The sequence below is a fragment of the Dipteris shenzhenensis genome, chromosome 2 (assembly GCF_047967505.1).
Source record: "Dipteris shenzhenensis isolate YYH24624 ecotype China chromosome 2, Dip_SZ_1.0, whole genome shotgun sequence".
Taxonomy (NCBI): Eukaryota; Viridiplantae; Streptophyta; class Polypodiopsida; order Gleicheniales; family Dipteridaceae; genus Dipteris; species Dipteris shenzhenensis.
The window spans coordinates 37463374-37475584 of NC_141597.1; the positions used below are offsets into that span (position 1 = coordinate 37463374).

General features: G+C 40.3%; 1 pseudogene; it reads right to left on the reverse strand.

Annotated features, from left to right (window-relative positions):
* LOC147904711 (G-type lectin S-receptor-like serine/threonine-protein kinase SD2-5) overlaps positions 1–12211 on the reverse strand; it is a 67455-nt pseudogene that overhangs the window by 13482 nt on the left and 41762 nt on the right.

The following is a 12211-nucleotide window of genomic DNA, read 5'->3' on the forward strand; positions in this document are numbered from 1 at the left end:
AATAAGTTCATGGCGAAGAGATTCGAAGGGTTTGAGTATTATCACTCTGATCAGGTGTGTAAGTTTCAATCATGAGTTTTCTTCTATTTTGAAAAAGTATTATTAACCATTCAGTTATTCACAATTCATCTATCTTGAATATTTTATATCAGGATTCTTATGGTGAAGCGAATGCTGATATGAATGAGATGACATTTTCTAAGATGCTTTATGGTGACATCACTACAAATGAAGATAAGGTATGAATTGCCTTTATCTTTTAGATATGCTTATGATTGAAGCTATTTTCTTTGATTCAATTGTGATCAGCATCATCTTCTTTTTAGACAAGTTTTAATTTAATTTTGTCATATTTTTAGGATCCAATATCAAATGTGATTGATTCTACGAATGAAATGTCTAGAAAAAGTGAATGAAAGAGAAAGGTAAAAGTTTTCGTTTATGCAATACCCTTTAAAAGTAAAGCAAGTACTTTGTATGCTTGTATTCTTTACATAATTCTTTCCAATGGCATTAACACTACTTGTTGTTTATCATTCATAGGTGAGTGAAAAAATGAGAGATCACTTAGAACAGAAGACCGTGCAAAGAAGTGATAAATCCCAAGGAAAGAGATGCAAGGTATTCTTATATTTAGAATTTATTTTCTATGATTTGAAGTCTTTATACCTTGATTTTAATCTCAATTTTTTATTTGAATTAGAACTTAAAAGATATTCAAGGTACAGACATAGAGGTGACTACGATTTCAAGTGAGTATAAAAGAGTATGTAATAGCCTTTTACATTAGGCTTGATTATTTAAATCATTTGCTTTGAATTTGTTAATATATTGTCACTTGTTTTGTTATTATGCCCTCAGGTGGATGACATTTCAGAAGAAAATATGGAGATGATACTTTTGAAATACATGGGAGTCCACACAATTCATGATATGTACTTTTTCTTAAAAAGTACATATGTGAAGCTTAAAAAGATGGAGAGTAGCTTCAAACAGTACTCTACAGACATCAAGAAACCAACCAGTAACATTATGATAAGGGACATTGTGCATTGGCTTATTGAAAGTCAAAAAGTTAGATTCATGGAAAAATCTGATGTACTTAGTTTAAAAGATATAGAGATTTTGATATGACATTTAGCTTGATTCAAATAAGTCTTCAAGGATGTTATGTAGAGCTCTTTTAGCTCTCTTTGATTGTCTTATATTTCTTATAATAGAAGTTTTTCGCTTTTTCTTTTGAATATTGTAATAACGAATGGACTTTTTACCTTCTTATTATTTATAGAAATATTAAAGAGAACTCCATAATCTTTTTGATGGTTTTGTTGAATCTTAGTGTAGATAATGTGAGTTAAGGTAATTATAGTAACAATTGCTTATTGCTCTAGGTACTTTAAAAGTTCAAATTGCTACATATAAAAATGTGAAACATATGAGTGCTTCATTTCTTAAATGATATAACTTACACAAAATCACTTATTTCGCATTCTCCCTATATAGGGAAATAGAAGATTCTCAATATTGTTTACTAGTTCATAACCAAGAAGTTTGCAAACTATGAAAAATGGGGCATTTCCTAGTTTGTATTACAAAGAAAAAGAGGATTCTCTATATCATTTATAAGACTATAACTAGGAAGTGTGCAAACTAGGGAAAATGGAACATTTCCTAGTTACACTATGTAGGGAATTACTAATGAATTTCACTATCTAAGAAAATTTTCCTATATGGTGAAATTCTCTAATGATTCCCTGCATTGACTTACATAGGGAATTTTTTGATTGATTCTCTAGATAAGGTAACTAGGAAGTGTTCCATTTTCTCTAGTTTGCACACTTACTAGTTATGTTCATTTCAAACTAGTAAATGATATAGAGAATCCTCTTCTTTTCCTATACAGAGAACTTCTCAAAGTTCCTTGTGTGCATATATACATATATGTATATATATGCATATACACATGTATATGTATATATATACATATATGTATACATACATATATATACATATATACATATACGCATATATGTGTATATATACATATGTACATATATATGTGTATATGTATATATAGCGAGCGCCGGCCACCTCGGCCCAATATTTTGCTGAACCCGTTCGTTATGGAGTCGAGATCTCTGTACGAATACCTCACGGGCAACCCTGGTATGGAGTTTCAGAATGGGTCGTCTTCCTCCAATTCTGGATCCACAAATAGTTTCCTGTAGATGAGAACTGCCAAACGATACAAGATCAGTAGAGCAACTACATCAGAAACCACTTCAGTTACGAGTCGTCTACTAGCGTTTGGTTTCGGTTGACTGACATCTTGCACCTTAAGAAAAGCTAGATAGCTATTGTTCAAGGAGCCCTGGAGGCTAGCCATTTGATCGACGAGGAAGCAAGAATTTGTGTGTACATGCCAAAAAGCGGCAAGACAGGTGTAGTTTTGCAAGCAGGCATCTGTACAGGTCTCCTGTGTCGAGAAATTTAATGGGGATGAGTACGTGTTAGCAAAATAGTCAACCCCGCTCAACTGCAAGAATTTCTGTTTGCTTGTGGGTTGATCATGGCATGTGAAATTGTAAGTTGGCGGGCAGCCCTGAGAGCTGTTGCTGGAAGGAAACGTCTGTGGAAAAGAACCATCGGAGTTGGGAGGGCATGCACAATTTGAAGGTGCTGAGCAGATTCCATAAGGTCCACACTCGTTGGGCAGAATACAACGATCAGCGGCGAACAAATCCATCTCTAGAGTCCAGGGAGAACCCAATGCATAGGCGAGCAAATTTCCGTCGTGTTGCAGCATCAAGAAGGTGACATGGCCGATGTCTTTCAATCCGTAGTCGTCAAAGTAAATTTCATGGTTGTAGCTCTTGTTGTGCACAAAGCAGAAGTCCGTCGAAAAGGTCGAATTGGGCGGGGCAAGTGGACTATGGCGCTTAGTCGTAAGAGTAAGGCCACCGTAGAGATCCACGAGTGCCCAGACCTCATTGCTGCAGGTATGGGCGACTCCAAAGTTGTCATTGAGATCGTAGTAGCTCCAAATCCAGTAGGCTTGCGGCATGGAAAAAGCATTGTAGTAGAGAGCCAAACGACCCATCTCCATCACCAGACTGTACAGACCTTGGGAAGGATCAGAGGGGGATGCCCAACTGCTGAGCTTCATGCCTGGTTTCAAAATCTGGCCAGGCATGAGAGTGTGAGTGGGACTATCAGAGCTTTGCCACAGCAACAAAGAGCACCAGAGTCCCGAATGGCAATGGAGAACTGGCAGGATCTGTGATCATCTCCATGGACACAGACGCCCCTGCTGGCCTGTTGCTGCTGTCGTAGAGTGAGAACCAGGCCCGTGATCTATCCCCATCCAACAACACCAGAGTGCCAGAGCTTTGTCAAGGGTGAGGGAGAAATTGCCAGACACAGGGTGATCTCTGTTTGCCATCCACAGCACAGCGCCCCTTTCTCCATACCATGAGAAAACGTAGGTGCAGAGGATGTAGGAGGTGTTTGAAGGGGTGGGAATGAACAGCAACAATGGTACTGCATAAATTGAAGGTAGTTTATCTACCCCGAAAGCAACATACGCCGCATCTAGAGCCGGAAGACTGAGTTGCCCCTTGGCTTAGCTGGCCCAGCACACCTACAACAACAACGGTGCAGACCAAGAGCAGCAGGAAAGGTGCAGCCATAGAATACCAAAATGATAGGTGCCAATTGATAGACACGCTGTGTTGGAAGGTCTATTGTAGGGGGAGATGATCATTAATGTACAACAGAGAACACTGTCAATGCACTTTACAAAAGTGTGAGCAGGCAACCAAAAGCACAAGTTCTGGGGGAGCCAGAAGCACAAGTTTCACCTCAAGCACGTGTATAGCCTCATTCAGGTAGACTATGTGTGCGGGTGGGATTTTGCATGATTGGACCCTTTGGTGGTCCCCATCATTTGGGTGGCCAAATGTTCCCAAAGAAAGGAAGAGAAACTTTGGGCTCCAGTTAGGATCATGTGGGGGCATTTGCAACTTTGGTTGTGGAACCAGTGCGTAACGGATTTTCATGTGGGTGTCCTTTACTCAGGATTGTTCAGAAAAAAGACTTAGGCTTCCACCCTAGTGTGTAAACACGCTAACTCGTCTGGCCTAAATTGGAGATTGCAAATCTCAAAATGGTAGATGAAAGATGTATCTCTACCTACTCATGCCGGTAGCACCCACTTGATGTGTGCCACACAAGTGTATAGCCCAACCCATTGTAATGTGGGGATGTTTAGAAGTCCTATAAGATGGCCATGCTTTTTAAAGGTCTTAAAAGGAACTTAGAGATGGTGCGTGTGTGAGTTAGCCTAGTGTGGTAGCTTAAGGTTCCCATTCTAACGACATTAATTCAAGTCCCTAGCCAAGGTGTGTGATTTTTTTAAAGAAAAGAGAGCACCTAGTCCTCCTTGGAGGGTGGATGCATGGTTAGGTGGCCCAAATAGTATTGATTTGGAAATGAGGGGTTTAGTGCTAGAAAGTAGTCCAAAATTACTTGGTTGGAGCAAGAATTAATCATAGTTGTGTTAAATGGGTAATTAGTACAAGCAGGTAGACTAGAGGTAGACTAAGAGCCACGTTTCTTGGTTGTTAATTAGAGAACTAGTCAGAAAATAGGATTGAATCAATTGAAGCCAATGGGTTAGCTTCAACTCCTAGAGGCCATGGTGAGGATCCTTGGAAATCCTGTCCTAGAAAAACAACAACTCATCAAGGCACAAGACTTGGTATAAGAGTGCCAAGATAAATTTGAACAAAGACTCAGAGATAGTAGAGGCTAAGACATTGTCTACCCCAGGCATGGTACACAATCCAAAAACTCTAGACCGCTACGTATGCCTGAGAGAGTAGATGAGGAGCATGCTGAGAGCTCCTCAGAGGAAGGATCCACCCTAATGCAACAAATGTCTAAAAGTGAGAATGCAATTGCAGCTTTACTCAGAGGTAACCGAACTCTTTGGAGGGACCTCGTAGATTGGAACTATGGGCAAATATAAAAGAATCCTTAGAGCAAGACCTACTTGAATCCCCATGAAACTCTCAAGGCCTATCAAAGATACCTATGGATAAATTGGGTGAATAGAGACTTCTCTAAAAGTGAAATTGGCCGATGGGACTTGGCTTCACCTATAGGGTATGGTTTGTGGTGATGGATTTCCCAAAGAAGCTTGACTATAAGATCATCAGACCATTCATGCACATAGTAAGATTGGTCCACAGGCATTTGTGCATGTGAAGTCCTAAGGGTAGTACCAGAAGTGATATTCAGTGCCTAGGGCACCAACTCCCATTAGTAAGAATACCTATAAATTTTTTGAGTATGAGATGAATTTAACAACGTGCCATGAGTAAAAGTCAGTCAAATTAGCATGATTGTGTTCTACACTAAAAGGGCTTCAAATATGTCTTTACACCTTGAATTGGGTAACATATGAAAAGGTTACATGATTTTGAGATGAGTTGGATTTTTATATTTTAGTGTATTTTTCGTTTCAACTGCCCTCATCCAAAAGATCCTCCCCCTTGGGTGTCACAAATTATGAAAAATATGTACAAATCTTAAAATTTTTCATATTTTTGGAAGTATATCTTTTACACTTTATGGTAGGCTTGAGGACTCGAGATTGTCAAAATTTTCCCTTGCATATTTAAAATTTTGTTAGGAAATCCATGCATATTATATATGGACCTTGTCCCCCCCATACCCTAGATTTTGGATGAGGGTAGTAACATAGTACATATTGAGTTGGTACCCTAGGATTTGCTGTTGAGTCTTGGTACTTTAGGATTCAGTGTTGAGTTTTAGTGCAATGGCGTGTTTGGTTGGTATGAGTATATGTGGTGTAATGACTTATTGGCCCCATATTGGGTGGATTGATGCGCAAGACAGTGTGCCTAAGGATGTGGAAATGATTGTGTGTGACTAGTGGACCCTATAGACACAACTGTGTGGATGAATTATGACCAAAATGATTGTGGAAGCCCCCGTGTTAATGGTCGGCATGTGAGTGGGCTTGACACATCAAATGATGAATCCATTATATGGTATGCCCATTGAAATTTCATGAAGGTGACATAACTAGAAGACACCCAAATTGAATAGGATTGAATAGGCTCAACTATCTATATCAAATTTGGTTGGTGTCACACCGATGGATGTAGGTAGCAAAACAGTTGGATATCATCTAAAGCATCCTCCTTGGTAGGTTTTTGTGTAACTACATTTTTAGGAGAGCAAAGGGCATGTGGTTCTACCAAGTCACATGCTTTGAAGTGCCACTAACCCTTGGACTTCTGGGAAAGTCATGAGCTTTGATTGAAGTGCCATTAACCCTTGGACTTCTAGCAGGTTCATGTGGTTCTAACACCTTTTTAGGGTTAGGTCCTTTTGGTTTTGCCTTGGTGCATGAGCCTTCACATGTGTTGTTTTGCAAGATGTAGCTTTGTTGCCTTGAACATTTTGCAATAGGATCTGATGGCATAACTTTTGCTCTTGTCTTTTTGAACATACTACTATGGTGAAGAGTTGATGCGAGGAGGTTCTTGTGTGACTGACTTCTTTTAGTAGTTAGGTTCTTCTATCACTTCTCATATCTTAGGTCTCCACACTTGTGTTGGAGATTCTGCTTTCCTTGGGTACAATGGTGTAGGAGGTGATGTCTTAAGTAACCACACTTGGCCATTACCGTCATGATATACTTGAGCAACTAGGAGTCTTGGGCACCCAACGATGATGAGTCTCGTGGGAGCATTGTTGATTGCACTTATGTCATTTATGAGGAGAGATTCAAATTAATGTATCACACACTTGAATGCCCACAAGCATTGAAGGGTCTAGAAGTGCTACCACATCTCCTTTAAATGGGTCTCGAGCGGATCCATTGTAGACATGTTGCCATGCATCTCAGATCCGTGGTAGAAATGTTGGGACATTCACTGAGTATGTCATTTTGTGGCACACCACAAAGCAGCTATCGAGAAAACCAAGATCTAGGCATGGCATAGATGGCTCAAATTCAATATCAGCATTGAGAATGTTTGATGTTCCTTGGGATTGGCCACAGCTTTGGCCCCCTTTTGAATTTCAAAGGACACAAAACACAACCTTAAAGATCCTTAAGGATCTCATTGACACAAATGTGGATCTCAAATTGCACAAAAACGGCATCTACTTCTTAGAAATCTAGAGGCCAAAATACATCAAGCTAGCAAGAGCCTTGCCCCTCCTTTTGAGCTTAAGTAGATGGACCACCTTGCATAGATCGCAACCTTCCTACAAGATAAGCTCTTCAATAAGCAGGATACAAACTAGGCATTGTAGACCAAGTTGTGAAGCTTTTGGGCAAGGATGTTTTGGTAGAGACATCCTAGGAGGGATGATGGACAACAAGAAGGATAGCAAGAAGGACATGTAGAAGGGATGAAGGACAACGAGAAGGATAGCAGTGAAAAGGTGGTAGAGTCAAGTCTCATAGAATGGGGGATAGTGTTTTAGCAAACGGGTTTAGTGCAAGCATTTCTTTCAACAAGTCTATTGGCAACTCCATAATTCTCTGCATCACATCTTGCCAGTTTGTAGGCAATGGATCAGGCAGCATAAATCTAATAATATTTTCAGCATCAACCATTTCACCATAGCTTCTAGAAAGTTCTCTAATGAACAACCGAAATGGGTGCTGACTAGAATCATATGCTATGGCATCAATGACATGGCCCTCATAGGGAAACCTTAAAAAATACTATGCGATAGTTCTTTTGGAATTTGCGATCTAGACCAAGTATGGCAACAAGAATTTACATAGCTCCTCATCATTAGGATCTCCATCATATTGGGATGGAGTGATGCATGTTCCAAGTGGGTTCAGCACTACGTTTAGAGACGTGTCCTCTATGAGCACACTATGTGCTATGGATCAAACTCGATGCCATGCCTACATATTGTGGTAAAGGGCTTCAGGTAACACAAGTCATCCGATCGTGTTTAATGGCGGTATTCTTTGAAAGTGTTGCATTCTTCTTGCAAAAAAATAAACTTAAACTTGAAAAAACTCAATCCACCATCCCATGCCATGTTTCTCTCTATCAAAGCCACCAAGGGCTCTACATTCCTCTTGGTCATGCTACTCCGCGGAGCGATCTCAAAGCGGGTCCACAAAGCTACCAAAAACTTTGTCAAGCTGGGCCGCAAAGACACAATGTGTGATCCCAGCTGGTGAATGTCACCCCCTTCGGCCACTGGAGGAGGATTCTTCCACCACCTCTTTATTAAGATTCCATTCATATCAGCTTCTTTGGAGGGGTGACATTTTTAGTATCACCTATAAGGAAGGACAAAAACACAAAGCTAAATACATGGCAAACTAAGAAAAAACAATATTGCCGAGTGTAGATAAGTTCATGAAATAACAAGTTTAAATACAAGAAAGGTAACAAGTTTAAATACATGAGAAGTAACAAAAGACAATAAGAGGGGTGTGTAGATAAAAATGGATTGTGCACAATAAGCACAAAACTAGTTCAAAGAGCATTTCATTCAAAATAGGAGAAGCAACTCAAATACAATGTATCACTACTTTGAGGATTTGTTCTACAAAATAGGGTTGGGCATTTTGCATTCTTAGTCACAAAATCCCTAGGATTCTTTAGGAAATTATATTTTCGTTTCATTGAGCTGGCTGGGAGAAAGCTATAGAGCGGCATGTCATCTAGCATGTTTTTATCTTCATAGGTCGAGCCTGAAATAACAAAAATAACAAATCAATTTCATTTATTTATGTTGTTTGTGTGTGTGTGTGTGCACGTGCGTGCACAATTTTTTTATAGTGTTGCAGTATCAAGTACCATTTTTTTATTTTGGTGAGAGATTTGCACAAGGGTTGTAAATATTTTGTGTTGTATTCGCAACGTGCTTTAGGTGTTATGTGGATTGTGCTTTGTTATGATGGAAATTATATCAACTAAACCAAACTATTTCTAAGAATGGTGAGGTTGTATACTCTTTGCAATTGCTTTAGAGTGTGCTCTGTATTTTGCTTGTCCCTTTGGATTGAAGAAACTAAAAAAAGGAGAGAGAAAGGAGGGGAGTTATACGAAAACAACTAGTTGTATTCCCGGGTGTAAAGAGGAACCATTAAGGCAGTATAGTGACTTCATAAGATAAGGAAGAGGAACAATCCAAGCAGTAATGCAAGCACCCAAGAACTTGTCATAGCCTTCAACTTCATTGAGGTGCAAAACTTTCCTTTTGCTTACACAAAGCCAGTTTCACAAAAGGCAAAAATAAAAACTATGTAATGTTTGTCAATGTGTTTGTCAATATAGTCCTTGAGGTCTCCCCTTTAGTGGCAAGGGGACCGTGTTTGACAAGGGGACAAACACAATTTTGAATCTCGCACTCAAAATTGTGAAGAGTCAAAAGTCACCCCCTTCCCTTGATTGATGGAGGGAGTTTTGAAAGAGGATAAAGGAGGTGCCTTCTTGGATGAGGGAAAAGCACCATCCCCTTGAAATTTTGCAAATACTATGCTAGAGAATGCGTCTCATGGTAAGCATGACCAAAAATGACATCATCTGAACAAATGCTAAGATGGGCAAAGAAGTTGGTGGATTAAGCATAGGCCATTGACAAGGACATGAAGCCTAGAAGACTAAAAATAGTTTTTAGGTGTGTGGCACAAGACAAAAGAGCATTTTAGCTTCCAATTTCATTTGAATCCAAGGGAACGGGTGATGCCATGGAAAAAGCATATAATGGCATTCTTAAAATGAAGCTTTAAAGAGCTCCCGAGAGTCAATAGCTCCCTGTCATACTACCTCCCTCCCCTTTAGCTCCTTCCTCAAGTAGCTTTCTCCTTTAGGGATCTACCTACATCCACCCTCTATCCTTGCCGCTGCATTTTGCCATTTTTGCTTCTATCTATTAGCCTTGGAAATCACACAATCACACTCTACTTCAAATTGCTTCAACCTACTACACTTTTGCCTACTCCAAAACCAAGGATAACTACTACATTTTTGCATGCAAGCTACCCTCAAGTTGATGCTACATTTCACCTTGAAGCTACCCTTAAAGTTGCACATATTCAAATGAATCACTATTCTCCCCTATAGCCTGTGCCTTGGTTTTGCTCAAATTCTTTCAATTTTTGGGGCCAAGAAAGCTGCACTTTGGTTTGTATAGATTCTATGATTGGGGATTTGAGCTCCAATCTTTTGCTATCCTAAATATCTCATGTGGATAGCTGCTACATTTTTACATGCAAAGTGTTGAGATATCGAGCTCCACTCGCGATATGCCAGGGTGACTGTTGTGCATTTATGTCACCGACTTGTTAGCTAGAGATGTGGTTGGTACACCGCCCACGAATAATAGCTGGATGACAGCTATCCTTATCTACTCTAGTTTGTGGCTCAGTTAGTATGCCACCTTAGTTAGTTGAGTTTGGTTTGAGACCAACATATAGGGTTCTTCTATTTCTTTGTACTAGAGTTCTTTTGGCTTTCACAACTAAGAAGAGGAAACTGTTTTCAGCCTCCACCTTTGTGTGTATTCCCCCATTTGTGCATGTGAGAAAGCCACAAGTGAGACTCCTTCCCTCTCTCCCACTATCTTCACATGGTATCAGAGCCTTGTTCGTGGTAAGGAGCTCAAGAAAGCAAGCCAAGTTCATGGTGTCCTGGTAAGAGGACCAGTGTTGCTTTCCTATTTCGAGTTTGGGAGCAAATCTCTGCAGGTAGCACAGCCAGAAGTGCAGGAGTGCACTGTTTCAGATTGAGACGCCCTTCGTGGGATAGGGCGAAGCCCTTAGTGACTTTATTTTTCTGATTTGAGGCCGTTTCGGGGCCCATTTTGAAGGCGGAAGTTCTTCGCAGGCACTCAGAAAAAGGCCATGTTTTTTGCTGTGCAACCACTACGCGACTGGTCGGTGGAAAGGTGCCACAGAAATTGCATCGTATGCCTTTGTGCAGAGATATTGGGAGTTGCAGATTCATGCTTGTTGCCTGTTGATGCAAAATCGTCACTAGGAAGTGACTGTGTGGTGAAATACCACTTTCGTCAGTTTTGCAGTTCTGCCCGTGTGAGGCAAAAGCTGTGTTTTTTGCAGTGACAGAATATTTTGCAGTGTTCTGTAATGGCATCTGATTCTCTTTCACAGATTGTCACTGAAAAGCTTGACAAGAACAACTTCCAGGCATGGAAGTTTAGAATGACGAATTTCTTGATGGGAAAAGGCTATTGGGAGTTCATTACAGGAAATGAAGAAGAACCTGTTCTTCCTAATGTTCCCAGTCAACATGCAGGCATTCAAAGGATGGCATGAGAGAGCCAGGAAAGTTATGTATTGGCTGTCTATCAGTATTTCGGACTCCATGATTGTGCATATTCAGGATGCAAATACGCCAAAGGAGGCATGGGATACTTTGGCAAAAATGTATAGCACAAATATGCAAGCCAGGAAAATGCAACTCAAACAGGAGTTGCATAATGTGCAGAGAGAAAATTTGAGCATAAATGACTACCACATGAAAGTGAAGAAAATTGCAGATGCACTTGCTTCCATTGGGTCGCCAGTGGATGATGATGATTTGGTTTCTGTGACCTTGAATGGTCTAGGAAAGGATTATGCACAGTTCCGGACATCCATTGCCGTCCGTGAAAAATTTCCTGATTTTGAGGAGCTGATTGCTCTTCTAATTTCTGAAGAGCAGAGAAATGGTGGTGCATCTTCTTCAGTAGGAACTTCAAAAGAAACTGTCTTCTACTCAAATGCTGGCAGAGGTAGAGGCAGAGGTAGAGGAGGCCGATCTGCAGGTCGTGGTAGAAATCGAAATATGCAGCAAACGCAAGAAAACCAGTCCTATGCAGGAGGACGTGGTAACTTTAGAGGTGGGGGGAGCAAAAGAGGCCGTGGTGGATGGCAGAGAAGCCAAAATGCAAACAGCAATGTTGAATGCTACTATTGTGGCAAAATGGGTCATATGGCTAAGGATTGCTACAAAAAGCAGAATGACATTATGAATGGAAAATTGTAGCAAGGCAATTATGCATCTTCTAGCAGGCAGGGTGATGACAGAAATGAGCATCTATTTATGGTGCAGCATATGACCAATTCTGTGACAAGTGCAGAAGAACAAAATGATGTGTGGTATGTTGACTCAGGTGCGTCAAACCACATGAC